The following is a 17,262-nucleotide window of genomic DNA, read 5'->3' as shown; positions in this document are numbered from 1 at the left end:
CAGGGAAGGTTAGGGGTGCTCTTCACTACGGTGTTTGTCGATATTGTATCGGGGAAAGTGACGTCCCTTTAAAACAATAGAGCAAAATTTGAACATCGCCGATCTACTTGAAATTTACAGGGAACGTGGGAGGAGGAATTTATACATGATTTTTAAATTAGTATATGATTTTTCGATATCTGGTTGGGGAAGGGGAAAATTGAAATAAACTTTGTCGATTTATTTCGATAGAATTTATAGGGACCATTGAGTAGTTGCGAAATTAATATAGGGTACGTGATAGTCCGATATCAGGTCGGAGTGGAGCGATGGTGGGGGGGAGGGTTCCCTTTTGTCCGTTTTTTTTTTTTTTTTCTTAAATTGAAAGTAGAGGGTTGTCCGTAAATGGGAACTCGGTACATAATTTTATGATTTGTGCACAGGCTTCTGCCAGACTTCTTTTTAGTAAAGAACTTAAATTTACATGAAATTGGCAGCCAACGTAAAGGGTGCATCATTTTCCAAAATTTAGCAAATGTTAATGTGGTAAAATTTGTTACTATTTTTGCTTTTTCCGATTTATTGGATGGGAAACAGTAATTCTTTGTATGTTATTATAATATAGAGAGCATAATTTTCAGATATGTTGAGGAGAAGGATACCTTACCTTGACAAACCACACTTAAAATTCACAAGAAATATAGAAGAAATATAGAAGAAGGTACACCCTCTCCCGCCGTATTTGCACCTATAAACGAAAAATCAAGTAGTCCGATTTGTTTAAAAGAATTCAAATCTTTTCGAATTTGTTTTCAGCACCAAGGATATAGTTGACTAAGTTAACGCAAAATATTCCTCCAAATATGCTTCGGAAGGCGCAGCGAAGCGGGCCGGGTTACGCTAGTTTTATATATATTTGTCTTATTATAGATTACAGAGTATGTGAAATACAACTGCATAGCAGATAGGGCCTTTATTATACACATAGTTGTGAGGGGTGAACATCTATAGTCAATGGTTAAAGAAAACTGACTTGAAATATCGCTTAAAATAATACAAATAATTATAATTCTTTATGTTATTGTTTAGTTTTAGCTTAAACCTATATGCTAGCTAAACAACGTAATAAGATTAGCTGAATAAACAACAGGAAATTAATGTTTGTCCAATTGATTAAGGCACTATAGTTAGGTCGTTTTAATTATAGTGCTTAACGGCCATTTTCATGTAGCTCCGTTAGGCTTTAACTGTCAGTTAACAGAAAGTAAATTGCAAATATCTTCTCTCCAGTTAACTTTAACTGAAAAATGTTCGTCAGTTAAGTTCCTAACTGGCATATGGAATATATATGAGAGATGACAGCTTCGTCCATAATACGGTTTAAAAGTTGGTTAGTTAACGGAACACTAACGGAGCTTTATGAAAATGGGGGTAAAACAAATAAACATAAACTCTTATATATTTGAACCGAAAAAAATAGAAGACAAATATAGGAAAATAGCAGCATACTTGTCGTTTACGATTTTTTGTTTTACAAATATAACTAAGAATAAATAGAAATATGTTAAATGCCAGAAAATAACGTAGCAAAATGGGGCGTATATTTAATGAAAATAATTGCAAATTGAAAACGAACATACATCGAACGCCGAAAATGCAACATTTAGTATGAAGCGGCCAATTTCCCATCTTCATCATCTTTTGTTTTTGATTTGAACTTAATACCCTCCATCATGGGAGGGGGTATTCTACCTTTGCATTCTGTTTGTAATGCATAGAAATATTGGTCTCATATTCGGGGTTGTGGTGAAATGAAAGTCGATTTAGCGATATCCGTCCGTCTGTTAAAATCACCTCAATTCCGAACGAAAGAAACTATCGGCTTGAAACTTGGCGCGAATTTTTGTACGATGTCACTACATACATAGATAAAAATAAGTTTGAGAACCAATAAGGTTTTTTGGAAAATGAACAATAAAAATTTGTTAATTTTCCTGCAACAAATTAATTTGTAATTTTAATAACCATTATTACAAATAAGTTGTTAGCAATCTTTGCCACCAGAAGGCAACAAATAATTTGTGATATCAACAATCTAATTTGTAAGTAATTTGTTGAGCACCAACCATTACAAATATTTGTTGTTGAACGTTACGTTTAATCCTCAACAAATATATTGGAATTTGAACGAAAATATTTGTATATGAACGTCTATTTATGATCTGTAACAAATTTATTAGTGTCTTCAAAAATGTGATTTGTTTGCGTTTGTTAATAAGCAACAAAAAAAATTTTTTTTTAACAATTATTCCCCGTAAACTTCAAGTAAATAAAAGAGACAACCCCTTCCCCGATCAAATATCGACAAAAATTTGGTGTTTGTCGTTCAAAGACAATCGAACAAATTTTTTCCAAGATTCAAAATGTCGGATAAGAGTAGGAGTTTATTTTTTCACTGTACCTAGAAAAGTCGGGTAAAGGGGAAGTCCTCCTCCTCGACAAAATATCGAAAAATACTCTGGTGGATCTTTGTCAAGATGCCAACCCGAACCTATATATTTGAAGCAAATATGAGAACTTTTGTGCAAATTCCAAAAAGTTGGGCAGGTCTCGTACAACAAACACATTTAAGAAACCAACAAATAAATGTTTTTCTGTATTCTCTCAAGCTCTTTGCTTGCTATAAAACACGTGCTGATATTCATTTTGTTCTAACGATTCCCAGCGATGTGTGCGTCACTAGTCTTGTTATTTTTGTTTTCAAATCTATAGCTGTCAACTATTTTCTCAACAAACAAATTTGTTGAAAATTACGGATGTTTTTACTATTTTCTCTGTCAAGCATCTACCAACACATTTCAACAACAAACGCCTCATATTCAATAGACAAATTTGTTGAGCATCAGCAGTTTTTGTTTGTAACACATCGAAATATTGCTCTAAGACCCCATAAAGTATATATATTCTGGTTCGTGGTGAAATTCTGAGTCGATATAAGAATGTCCGTCTGTTGAAATCACGCTAAATTCCGAACGAAACAATCTATCGATGTGAAACTTGGCACAAGTAGTTGTTATTGATGTAGGTCGGATGGTATTGCAAATGGGCCATATCGGAGGACTTTTACGTATAGCCCCCGCCTCTTGGAGGAGTAAAATTCATCCGATCCGGTTGAAATTTTGGTACATGGTATATGGTTTGTGAGAGCGATTTGGTCCAAATAGGTCCATAATTATATATAGCCCCCATATAAATCGATCCCCAGATTTGGCTTGCGGAGAAGCGAATTTCATCCGATCCGGCTGAAATTTGGTACATTGTGTAAGCATATGTTACTTACACCATGCAAAACTATGCAAAAATTGGTCGAAATCGGTCCATAATTATATATAGCCCCCATATAAACCGATCCCCAGATTTGGCTTGCGGAGCCTCTAAGAGAAGCAAATTTCATCCGATCTGGCTAAAATTTGGCACATGTTGTTAGTATATGGTCTCTAACAACCATGCAAACTTTGGTTCACATCGGTCCATAATTATGTATAGCCCTCATATAAACCGATCCCCAGATTTGACCTCCGGAACCTCATGGATGGAAATTCACCCGATTCGTTTGAAATTTGGTACGTGGTATTAGTATATGGTCTCTGACAACCATGCAGGAATTGGTCCATATCGGTCTATAATTATATGTAGCTCCCATATAAACCGATCCCCAGATTGGACCTCCGGAGCCCCTTGGAAGAGCAAAATTCACCCGACCCAGTTGAAATTTGGTACGTGGTGAAATTTGGTACACTACGCTAGTATATGGCCGCTAACAAAAATTTGTCCATATCGGTCTATAGTTGTATATAACCGATCCCCAAAAATAATCTACCAAAATTTTATTTCTATAGAAAATTTTGTCAAAATTTTATTTCTATATAAAATTTTGTCAAAATTTTATTTCTATAGAAAATTTTGTCAAAATTTTATTTCTATAGAAAATTTTGTCAAAATTTTATTTCTATAGAAAATTTTGTCAAAATTTCATTTCTATAGAAAATTTTGTCAAAATTTTATTTCTACCGAAAATTTTGTCAAAATTTTATTACCATACAAAATTTTATTTCTATAGAAAATCTTTTCAACATTTTATTTTTATAGAAAATTTTTTAAATTTTTTATTTCTATAGAAAATTTTGATAAGATTTTGTTTCGATAGGAAATTTTGTCAAAATTTTATTTCTATTGAAAATTTGTTAAAATTTTATTTCTATAATATATTTTGTCAAAATTTTATTTCTATATAAAATTTTGGTAAAATTTTATTTCTATAGCAAATTTTGTCAAAATTTTATTTCTAAATAAAATTTCTATCGGAAATTTTGTCAAAATTTTATTTCTATTGAACATTTTGTTAAAATTTTATTTCTATAGAAAATTTTGACAAAAATTTATTTCTATAGAAAATTTCTATAGAAAATTTTGTCTAAATTTTATTTCTATAGGAAATTTTGTCTAAATTTTATTTTTATAGAACATTTTGTTAAAATGTTATTTCTATATAAAATTTTGACAAAAATTTATTTCTATAGAAAATTTTGTCAAAATTTTATTTCTATAGCAAATTTTGTCAAAATTTTATTTCTATAGAAAATTTTGTCAAAATTGTATTCCTATTGAAAATTTTGTCAAAAATTTATTTCTTAGAAAATTTTATTTTTATAGAAAATTTTGTCAACATTTTATTTCTATAAAAATTTTGTCAATATTTTATTTCCATAATTTTTTTTAACATTTTATTTCTATAGAAATTTTATTTGTATTGAAAATTTTGTCAACAATTTATTTCTATTGAAAATTTTGTCAACAATTTATTTCAATAGAAAATTTTGTCAAAATTTTATTTCAATAGAAAATTTTGTCAAAATTTTATTTCTATAGAAAATTTTGTCAAACTTTTATTTCTATAGAAAATGTTGTCAAAATTTTATTCCTATTGAAAATTTTGTAAAAATTTTATTTATATTGAAAATTTTATTTTTATAGAAAATTTTGTCAAAATTTTATTCCTATTGAAAATTTTGTCAAAATTGTATTTCTATTGAAAATTTTGTCAACATTTTATTTCTATAGAAAATTTTGTCAACATTTTATTTCTATAAAAAATTTTTTCAGCATTTTATTTCTATAACAATTTTTATTTTCATAGAACATTTTGTCAATTTTTTTTTCTATTGAAAATTTTGTCAAAATTTTATTTCTATAGAAAAATTGTCAAAATTTTATTTCTATAGAAAATTTTGTCAAAATTTTATTTTTATAGAAAATTTTGTCAAAATTTTATTTCTATAGAAAATTTTGTCAACATTTGATTTCTATAGAAAATTTTGTCAAAATTTTATTTCTATACAAAATTTTATTTTTATTGAACATTTCGTCAACATTTTATTTCTATATAAAATTTTGTCAAAATTTTCTTTCTCTAGAAAATTATGTCAACATTTTATTTCTATATAAAATTTTGTCAAAATTTTATTTCTATAGAAAAATTTGTCAAAATTTTATTTCTATAAAAAATTTTGTCAAAATTTTATTTCTATAGAAAATTTTGTCAAGATTTTATTTCTATAAAAAATTTTGTCTAAATTTTATTTCTATAGAAAATTTTGTCAAAATTTTATTCCTATTGAAAATTTTGTCAAAATTTTATTTCTATAGAAAATTTTATCAAAATTTTATTTCTATAGAAAATTTTGTCAACATTTTATTTGTATAGAAAAATTTGTCAACATTTTATTTCCATAGAAAATTTTGTCACTATTTTATTTCTATAAATTTTTTTAACATTTTATTTCTATACAAAATGTTATTTCTATTGAAAATTTTGTCAACAATTTATTTCTATAGAAAATTTTGTCAAAATTTTATTCTATAAAAAATTTTGCCAAAATTTTATTTCTATAGAACATTTTGCCAAAATTTTATTTCTATAGAACATTTTATCAAAATTTTATTTCTATAGCAAATTTTGTCAAAAATGTATTTCTATAGAAAATTTTAGTTTATAGAAAATTTTGTCAAAATTTTATTTCTATAGAAAATTTTGTCAAAATTTTATTGCTATTGAAAATTTTGTCAAAATTTTATTCATATAGAAAATGTTGTCAAAATTTTATTTTTGTAGAAAATTTTGTCAACATTTTATTTCTATAAAAATTTTTTTCAGCAGTTTATTTTCATAGAAAATTTTGTCAATATTTCGTTTCTATTTATATATTTTTTTTTAACATTTTATTTCTATACTAATTTTATTTCTATTGAAAATTTAGTCAACAATTTATTTCTATAGAAAATTTTGTCAAAATTTGATTTCTATAAAAAATTTTGCCAAAATTTAGATCTATAAAAAACTTTGGTCAAAACTTTATTTCTATAGCAAATTTTGTCAAAATTTTATTTCTATAGAAAATTTTGTAAAAATTTTATTTCTATAGAAAATTTTGTAAAAATTTTATTTCTATAGAAAATTTTGTCAAAATTGTATTCCTACTGAAAATTTGGCACAATTTTATTTTTATGGAAAATTTTGTCAACATTTTATTTCTAAAAAAATTGTTTCAACATTTTATTTCTATAAAAATTTTTATTTTTATGTATCATTTTGTCAAAATTTTATTTCTATTGAAAATTTTGTAATTTTTTTTTTCTATTGAAAATTTTGTCAAAATTTTATTTCTATAGAAAATAAAGAGGCCAGCTGAAAACTTACACTTACGTTTAGCCACCAGAACTCAAGCGCCGCAGATGGTAAGGGTGTGAACCATCATATCGGCTGATGGGAGCTTCCCGCACGTATTGATCCTTTGGGAGTCTAAAAAATTGCAGAAAATTATCAGGAAAATTTAAGTCATGGGTGAAAATGAAAGATGTTTCTCGCAACCATGTTATTTTCTCAAAAGTTATGTATCCGATTTCGGCAAATACGTATATATTTGCAGAGAGAACAAAATTTCCATGGTCACCGTCCAAAAATAACATTTTGCTCTTGTAAAATGTTTTTGTTGTTTAGCCATAACTGGGACCCTTTTTGTGCAAGGATGGCATTTTAATCATGTTACTACATTTGCACGGTGAGTTGAAGATCAATTATTGCTTTCCAGCACTTCATTTGGCATAGCCTCGATCAAATGTTCTCAGATCCTATGGAACCGGGTCCCACTTCACTTCAAGCTACCGAGATCTATTATAATATCCCATTGAACATTTTTGCTAGCAAATTGCAATGATTGAAATTCCTTGGCCCTTTCGATGGAAGCATCATTCTAGCACATACCATTTCTTAAGGCTATAAAATTTTCTTAAAAATTAATTCATGAATTATGAGTTTTATTTGAAACTGGTATCAGAAAAAAAACGAAAACCAAACAAATGGCACAAATGTCATTTACAGATAATCGCTCGCAAAGATGATGACTCTGCTTGCCTCCATGTGCTACAACTCCATAGATGAATAGGCAGTAACAACGTCATATCTGCTAAAGCTATCCAAGTCATCCAACATCATTCGAGCGACCATCGTAACCATTGTCGAAGAGAAAGAATGGCCAACCAAAAAAACAGAAAAAACAAAACCACTGAAAAGAATCCAACAGAAGCGAACAGCACCCCAGAGCAAGGAATAATGGCAACTAAACGCGAAATTGTCAAAAGGACCTTCTTTCTTTACGATTGTATTTTCGTATGAATGGGCTCAGTGACCTGCAAAAATGGCAGACAACAGAAAATCTATCTGGAAAAAGCATGGAAAACCACCACAGCAGCAGTTACTGTAAAGGCAAAAACCAAAGCTCAAATTCAATAGAAGACGAATGATTTAAAGAACCCCAAAAGAGGGTGAGAAGGTGCAAGTGACCAAGAATAGGAGTAAAACCACAGACCATACCAAAATTCAAGTGAATATATGCAAATGTGTGTGTGAGTGCATGTGTATGTGTATGTGCAATGTCGAGCAAAGTGTTTTGCATTTAATATCACCATTGAATGGATTTTTTTCCTTCATCTTCCGGAATGTCCTTATTTCCGTTTATGTTTTTGTTATTGTTATCACCACCGCCGTCTTGGTTTGTCTTAGAACAAAAGACAAGGCATTTAGTTTTTTTAATACATTGTAATGCACAAAGAAAAATTCATAATGATTGTGGAGAATTAAAACTAACAATGTGTGCCCTACATCAGTATATGGTTAGGGGACAATAATTTTGGAATATTTCAGCAGACCCATGTTTCGGGGATTGTTTATGAACTACGTGTCCGGTCCAAATTAACCCTCCTCAATTTTTTTTATTATCCGCCCGCCTTTGTAGACTTTACACTAAAAAAACATGACCGGTTCCAATGAGTGTACACTAATGATTTTGTTATCTATTCCGAGCCAAAGAAACGGAGAATTGAAGCAAGGATGCATTTCAAGCACATTTCTCTTTTAAATTTGAGTTTTGCGTACTTGATTCTAGAAAAGAAATTTTAATTTATTGTTTTTGTTTTTCAGCTTTCAAGTAGAAATAATGATATGTTTCAACTTAAGATCGTCTTGAAAATAAAGTATTGAAAGACATCTCTTATTTTTGAACGCTGTTTTGCTTTATTGTAAGGATGCAAAAAGACAACAAATTTAAAGACAATTTTATTAATTTTGATGAATTTTTCAGGATTATTAAAGACACATTGACCTTAGTTAAACCAAAAGTTCTTTCATGGTATTTTCATTCTCTTTTCCAATTTGAAATGCCAAATGGAAAATCCACATTATAACGATTACTTCAAAGTAAACAAGTATTTACGGCTGTAAGTTCGGCCGGGCCGAATCTTATGCACCCTTCACCACGGATTGAATAGAAACTTCTACTAAAGACTGTCATCCACAATCGAATTACTTCGGCTGTGGTAATATTTTCTATCTTAAAACTTCTTAACGTCGTCCTCTAAATTGTAAGTTATAGAATTCTACTAATCTAGCAAAGAGTAAAAAATGTACAATTTTTGATAGAATTCTACCAACTATGGCAACCCTGCTCATAGCTCCACCACGATGTAGAATACATATACTTTATGGTTCTGAAAGCAATATTTCGGCGTGTTACAAACGGAATAACATAATTAGGTGTCCTCCATCCTAGGATGGAGGACATAAAAAGAGATATGCCAAATTCAGTTTACATCGATCAAATTTTGTTAAAATTTTATTTCTATAGAAAATTTTGTCAAAAGTTTATTTCTATAGAAAATTTTGTCAAAAGTTTATTTCTATAGAAAATTTTGTTAAAATTTTATTTGTATAGAAAATTTTGTTAAAATTTTATTTGCATAGAAATCTTGTAAAGATTTTTTTGTACAGAAAATTTTGTAAAAATTGTATTCCTATAAAAAATTTTGTTAAAAATATATTTAGATAGAAAATTTTGTTAAAATTTTAGTTGTATAGAAAATTTTTGTAAAAATTTTATTGTACAGAAAATTTTGTAAAAACTTGATTTCTATTGAAAATTATTATAGGAAACTTTGTCAACATTTTATTTCTATAGAAAATTTTGTCAAAAACTTATTTCTATAAAAAATTTTGTCAAAAGTTTATTTCTATAGAAAATTTTGTCAAAAATTTATTTCTATAAAAAATTTTGTCAAAAGTTTATTTCTATAGAAAATTTTGTCAAAAGTTTATTTCTATAGAAAATTTTGCTAAAATTTTATTTGTATAGAAAATTTTGTTAAAATTTGATTTCTATGGAAAATTTTGTAAAAATTTTATTATACAGAAAATTTTGAAAAAATTTGATTGCTATAGAAAATTTTATCAAAATTTTATTTCTATAGAAAATTTTGTCAAAAGTTTATTTCTATAGAAAATTTTGTCAAATTTTTATTTCTTTAAAAATTTTTATTCAAATTTTATTTTATTGAAAATTTTGTCAATTTTTTTATGCAAAACGTGGTCCATATCGGCCCATAATTACATATAGCCCCCATATAAACCGATCACCCGATTCGGCTTGCGGAGCCTCTAACAGAAGCAAATTCCATCCGATCCGGCTGAAATTTGGTACATGGTGTTAGTATATAGGCTCTAATAACCATCAAAAATTGGTCCTCATCGGTCCATAATTATATATAGCCCCCATATAAACCGATCCCCAGATTTAGCTTGGGGAGCCTCTAAGAGAAGCAAATTTCATCCCATCCGGCTGAAATTTGGTACATGGTGTAAGTATATGGTCTCTAACAACCATGCACAAATCGGTCCACATCGGTCCATCAATATATATAGCCCCCATATAGACCGATCCCCCGATTTGGCTTTCGGAGCCTCTAAGAGAAGCAAATTTCATTCGATCCGGCTGAAATTTGGTACATGGTGCTAGTATATGGTCTCTAACAACTACGCAAAAATTGGTCCACATCGGTCCATAATTATATTTAACCCCCATATAAACCGATCCCCCATATAGTTTACGGTGCCTCTAAGAGAAGCAAATTTCATCCGATCCGGCTGAAATTTGGTACATGGTGTTAATATATGGTCTCTAACAACCATGCAAAAATTGGTCCACATAATTATATATAGCCCCCATATAAACCGATACCCAGATTTGACCTCCGGAGCCTCATTTGTCAAAATTTTATCACTATTCACATTTGGTACGTGGTGTTAGTACACTGAAAAAACAGTGAACCCTTTTCCATTGCAAAATGAACTAAACTGTAGTAATATTGACCATGATTTAGCCCTTAAGATTTTTTTCAACTTGTCTAGTTTATAATTTTCTTAAATTTTAGTTCATCTATAACATTGTAGGTTAGTTCATTTTTACAACACCATAAGATTTATATACACCTACCAAGTTAAAAAGTCAGTATTATTTTGGTTTACTTGCTGATTTTGTGGGAAACCCGATAATAAAAATTGGTTAACAGTCTCTTTAAAATGTCGACGACTAGACTATTTTTAAATCAATCATTCCACAGTATAGAGAAATTAAATAATTAAAGGAACAACAAACCGTTTTACTATTATGAGAATTTTCATACATTAAAATTAAACTATCTTTAAGCAAAAGTACTTTATTATAAAAACTTATGATGAAAGTTCTTAATACAATGTTTTTTGTGAATAAAAATTATGACCACATGGAAAAGAGAGTAGTTCATTTGAACCCGCTGTTTGGACATTTTGACTTATCCTTTTTTTATTCATCGTAGGTAATTTTTTCACATATCTTGCTGGAAAAATGGAAACAATAATGAAAATTAATAAAAATTAATACCATGTAATGAAATATAATTTTTAATTCTTCATTTTAGCTTGTAACTTACCATATTTGGGGCATTTTATCAAATGGTGTAAGGAATTCAACTTTTCTTTGGAAAACGTATCTCATAAAATTTGTACCTGAAACAATTAGAGAAATAATGAAGTATTCTAAATAAACTCATAAAACTGTGCTGTTATCGATGTGAAAGATATAATAAAATAAATATTCTAGTTGAAAGACAGCCAAAGTTTTAATATAAAACTCACCAATTCTCTATTAAATTGTACGCTGAGGGGAAATATAAAAAGTTGTCCAAATTTATTTGGGTTACTCTGAAATTAAATATTAAATAAAATTATTAAATAACTTTTCAAAAAATCTAATGAAAAAAATAATAATATGCATAAAAAACCAAATATTCTTGATATTCCTAGACAGTCATCAAAATGACGTAATTTTATTTTCGATTTAAAATGCATTTTAGTCTATTGGGAAATGGTAAATTTAAGTTACACTAATTCGACCGTTTTATGAATTTTTGTTTTATACTACTTAAAACCAAATTGAATAAGAAAATAAATGCAAGTTTGGTTCACTTTTTCGCTCACGATGAAAATTATATCGTCTTGAAATCAGCCGTAGTCAAAATGACGAAGGATGACGTTAATATACAAAAAATAAGGATGGCTATTCAGGGTTAAAAGAAAGTTAAAGAAAACTTACCAATTCACTATTAAATTACAGGCAAAGGAGTACTAAAAATTTGTCCAAATTTTAAGGGGTTATTCTGAAATTAAATATTTATTTTTACATTAAAAATATTACATTAGTTTCCAAAAAAATTAATTAAAGAAATACTAAAATAAGGTATTAAAAACCTGTAATTTTGATGATAAAAAGGTCATAAAAACGTAAATATTCTAGTTGAAAGAACGCCAATTTTTAAAAGAAAACTTACCAATTCTCTACCTTTTTAAATTTGTTTGAATCCGTCTGGAGTTGCTCTGAAATTAAATATCTCTTTTACAACAAAGAAAAACATTAAACTGGTTTCCAAAAAAAAATAATTAACAAATAATAATATACATAAAAAATATTCTTTTCAAAAGAAAGCCATATTAAAAAAATACTTACCAATTTATGAATAAACTATTCGCTGAGATATAACAAAAATTTTCCAAATTCATCTGGAATTGAATATTAATTTTGTACATAGAATAATAAAAATTTCAATACACTTTCAATTTCAACATATTTTCCTAAATATTTGTAATAACTTTTTTCTAAGCTACCGATAAAATATCAATAACTTTCATTTAAAAGGTTTAATAAACAAACACCAATATATGTCTCAAAAATCCAAAATATTCCATGCCTTTATAGTCCCTTGTTGCATCCCTACTTAAAAGATGCAACAGCCCACGCCAACGCCAACTATACAACTGTAGCATGCCAAACAAAACCAAGCAAAGCCAAAACATTCCTACAACAACAAAAACACATGTGCCTTTATTGAAAACAACACCTCATCCAGCCAAAAACCATCAACGAATAACAAACACACACACACACAAGCCACTAAATGAACAAAAATAAAAACAACCCCACGCTCATGTATACACAACAATACTCAAGTAACATCATCTTTACATTAATCACATTCCACCATTCCGATAAAGATCTCTGTACTATGCATTAGTTCATCGCATCTGCTGACAATTTACTCTAAGAATAATATTCGTAAAGGCACACCAGTTTATGAGCGATGAAACGTTTAACTTAAAATTTGCAAAATTTTCATGAAATGTTATCTACCATTTTTGACGAAAATGTCTATAAATTTAATTACATGTGAACTAAAAATATTTCATTGTGTAATTTTTTACCAACAATTATTAACTATAGGAATAGTCAGTAAGAAATTTCTATCCACTTTCAAGTTCATTTTTCGTAAAAAAATATTTTCTCATACAAAAAAATCTTATAGTAAATTGCACTTATTATTTAGAAAATACTTTACATTTCACAAGTAGTTTTATACCATGACAAACGAATTTTTAACTACCAGTTAAGAAATTTTTTAAGGAAATTTCCATCGTATTTTGTAGGCCATGAACTAAACGATTGCTACTTAGAATTTGTAAAATTTCCTTTCGTGTAGTTAATTTTCGTTCAAGATACGAAAAATGAACTAAAATTCTGGAAAATTCTTGTAATAAATTATTGTAAAAATCTTCTTAATTTTACGAGACACTTTTTTTGCTGTGTATAGGGTCTCTAACAACCATGCAGGGATTGGTCCATATCGGGCCATAAATATATGTAGCCTGCATAAAACCGATTCCCATATTTGACCTCCGGAACTCCTTGGAAGTGCAAAATTCACCCGATCCGCTGGTATATGGCCGCTAACAACCATGCCATAATTGGTCCATATCGGTCTATAGTTATATATAGTCGATCCCCAAAAATAATGTACCAAAATTTTATTGCTATAGAAAATTTTATCAAAATTTTATTTCTATAGAAAATTTTGTAAAATTTTTTTTTCTATAGAAAATTTTTGTCAAACTAAATTATATGCGTATTTAGTCGGCTTTTTTTTTTTGTTTAATATATACCCCGTATGGACTAACTTACAATTGAGAAGACGGTGTTAAGAAGTTTTAAGATACCTAGCCATCGGCAATTGTTACCGCAACCCAAGTAATTCGATTGTGGATGACAGTCTTTAGTAGAAGTTTCTGTGCAATCCATGGTGGAGAGTACATAAGATGCGGCCTGGCCGAACTTACGGTCGTATATACTTGTTGTACCTAAATTACCTCCAGATTTCCAATTTCAAATGGCTGTAAGCACAAGAATCATGGGTTGATACACATCATAGGTTATGCAGCCAGTTATTTCAGACTCATTTAAACTATTCAGTCCATTGTGGCACCACAGTGAATGCTGCCAGATTCCTCGAACGGCATTTCACTCTTAAAACAACTTAGAGAGAGAGAGAGAGAGAGCTTTAAACATGCATAGATGTCATCGTATGATAGACGTTGCTTTTTCCAATTTTCTTGCACTCTTAGAGGAGAAGTTTAAGATTCCTCTAAAACTCCTCTAAACATAAATCCTGGATCTGATGTTCTATCCATATACAAAAATTATAAATTTAACTTTGCGAATCGTATACATTGAACCGATCTTTTTGAGAAAATATGATTCACTATATTACGTAATCTAATTTCTAGCATTTGCCTTCAAATTCGGCATTGGCCAGACCTTCAGTAACTAAATCGGATTCAAAAGGTGTAGTTCAAAACTACATTGGTGAAACGGTTGGAATGCTCAACTTGCGTATGAAGGGTTAAAGGTTCTGAGTATTCTCCTTTTTTTGTAGTGTCTAAGCTTTTCTAGTAATATCAGTAACGTCAAGCAAAACTGACGGTCGCTTATACAATGTGCGAAAATATTGTTTTCATATTTTTTTCGCTTATCGCAAGCATGGTTGATTTTTTTTTTTTTTTTGAGAATTTTGTTGAATGCATTCTTATTGTAAGTTTTGAGATATATTTTTTGCATACTATTAAAGGGCCATAAATATGATGAACATACAACTGAGATTTTATTTCTATAGAGAATTTCATTGAAAATATATTTTTATAAACTTTTTGAAATTTTATTTTTATACCCTGCGCCACACTGTTTTTATATTAAAAATTGAAAATAAATTTTTAGAATATTTTGCAGCAAAATTTAGTTTCTCCGACTTTAATTAAATTTAAATTTTTAATCTAAGTTGTATAAATTAATTCCACATATCTGTGATTACTGGATTATGTCCACTGCCCACATATACTTTTGGCAGTTATCATTAGCACACATCAACGATTTCAGTGATATTTGGCAGCCAAAGGCAAATGGCAAAGATGGACATTGGATTTCGTTTTCTTTTGTGGTCAAATTGAAAGGGCGTTGAATCAAACATTGCGTTGGAATTAATCCAATAAATACCATTGTCTTCAACGATTAGGGCCAGGCAAATGCAAAATTAATGGTCATCAGCAGTAGCAGGCAATGCACCATCATCAGTAGTGGAAAGCTACCATATTCCAAACAAAAAAAAAAGAATAAAATTAGTAATGGTAGGAGTTATGGAATTAAAAAAAAAAAACAGAAATTGAAAAAAGATTTCACAAAAGGATGCAGATAATCTCAATTAATCATAGTTGAAAGCAAATGGATTGGAAATTGTTTGAATTTGACTGTGCACATGATTGATTAATGGTGATCATAATTTTTATGTCACATTTGTTTGTCACAAAACGGGTTAAGGTAAAAGCGAAATGGGAAAGATTTTTGGATATTCTCTATTTGGTACAGTACTGTGTAGTAGTAATAGTGAGTTCTGCTGCAAATTCTAGTGTTCAAAAGCAGACCAGCAGTAGGACATTACTTCACCATAGATATTTCCCTTGAACAACCACTAGGCACAAGTCATCACAATACTGAACAATTAAGTGGATGTGGTGATTTCTATACACAAAATGCAACTCATGCCAGCCAAGCTAATTCTCAACCAGTTCATTGCATGAATTGCTTATATTGTTGACCACACACTAGATATGCCAGTGTTCTCAAGACGTCAGATATCACTCCTGATATGTGATATAACGGGTCGCTGCCTTATAGGCGACTTTGCAAAAACTATTGGCGCGAAGTATAATGACCATTGCATGAGCTGTCATGATGCGGAGGAAAAGGAATCAATTAAACACCTATCGTGTGAGTGTCCTGCATTTTGTGTAAAGCGTAAGCAGATTTTAGGTGCATATAGCTTTAGATTACTGGCGGACCTGGATGTGGTGATTTCTATAGACAAAATGCAATTCATGCCAGCCAAGCTAATTCTCAACCAGTTCATTGCATGAATTGCTTATATTGTTGACCTTGGCCAACCAAAGGCACGGTATATTAGCGACTGACTGAGACGAAACCAACATCTTACTATATACAGATAGATGCTAATCGTTCTACCAGCGGCTCATTTCACATTTTTGTGCTATTTGGCAATGTCTGGAAATGTATTAACAGAATAGCACCACACACGCAGAGAAGGAATATGATCACCTCAACCATGTTTCAAGAGCAAAATGTTATTTTTGGATGGTGACCATGTAACATGTTTATGGCAAAAATGTTATTTTCTCCCCAAAAATAATATGCTTGCCGAAATCAGACACATAATCTCCGAGAAAATAACATGGTTGCGACAAACATGTTACATGGTCACCATTCAAAAATAACATTTTGCTCTTGAAACATGGTTGAGGTGATCATATTCCTTCTCTGGGTGCAGAGACCTTCGAACCTGCTTTTCCTCACAGAGTCTGTTCCCCACAGAGACCTGTGAGCATATTGTTTGCCCACAGTAACTTTCGGGCCTACTGGAGCCACCGTGGTGCATTGGTTAGCATGCCCGCCTTGCATACACAAGGTCGTGGGTTCGATTCCTGCTTCGACCGAAGTAAGTGGTTTCACTGCAATGTGGAACGCCGTTCGGACTCGTCTATAAAAAGGAGGTTCCTTGTCATTGAGCTTAACATGGAATCGGGCAGCACTCAGTGATAAGAGAGAAGTTCACCAATGTGGTATCACAATGGACTGAATAGTCTAAGTGAGCCTGATACATCGGGCTGCCACCTAACCTAACCTACTGTTCTACCACAGAGACCTTCGGGCATTCTGTTCCACCACAGAGGCCTTCGGACATTCTATTCCACCACAGAGACCTTCGGGCATTCTGCTCCACAGTGACCAAATGTTCCACCACAGACACCATCGGGCCTACTGTTCTACCAGAGAGACCTTCAGAACTACTGTTCCACCACAGATACCCTCGAGACTACTGTTCGCTGGTAGATTAGCGAGTAGCCGTAGAATTATTAGTAGCATGATAGTCGTCAGTAATACTAAACACCTACCTTGACCGATTACC

The 17,262-nt window shown here is 30.3% G+C and overlaps 2 long non-coding RNA genes across 2 annotated transcripts; both read right to left on the bottom strand.

Annotated features, from left to right (window-relative positions):
• Positions 1–11,056: 11,056 nt before the first annotated feature.
• LOC142228275 (uncharacterized) lies at positions 11,057–11,411 on the bottom strand. Its single transcript, XR_012720117.1, has 2 exons — positions 11,335–11,411; positions 11,057–11,241 (listed from the first exon to the last, which is right to left on the bottom strand). It is a non-coding gene; the product is annotated as an uncharacterized LOC142228275 (long non-coding RNA).
• Positions 11,412–11,551: 140 nt separating this feature from the next.
• LOC142230087 (uncharacterized) lies at positions 11,552–12,284 on the bottom strand. The gene is made up of 3 exons (XR_012720575.1): positions 12,232–12,284; positions 11,997–12,060; positions 11,552–11,605 (listed from the first exon to the last, which is right to left on the bottom strand). It is a non-coding gene; the product is annotated as an uncharacterized LOC142230087 (long non-coding RNA).
• Positions 12,285–17,262: the final 4,978 nt, after the last annotated feature.

This window comes from Haematobia irritans, chromosome 3 (genome assembly GCF_050003625.1).
Source record: "Haematobia irritans isolate KBUSLIRL chromosome 3, ASM5000362v1, whole genome shotgun sequence".
NCBI lineage: Eukaryota > Metazoa > Arthropoda > Insecta > Diptera > Muscidae > Haematobia > Haematobia irritans.
This window is presented reverse-complemented; position numbering and strand designations above follow the sequence as displayed.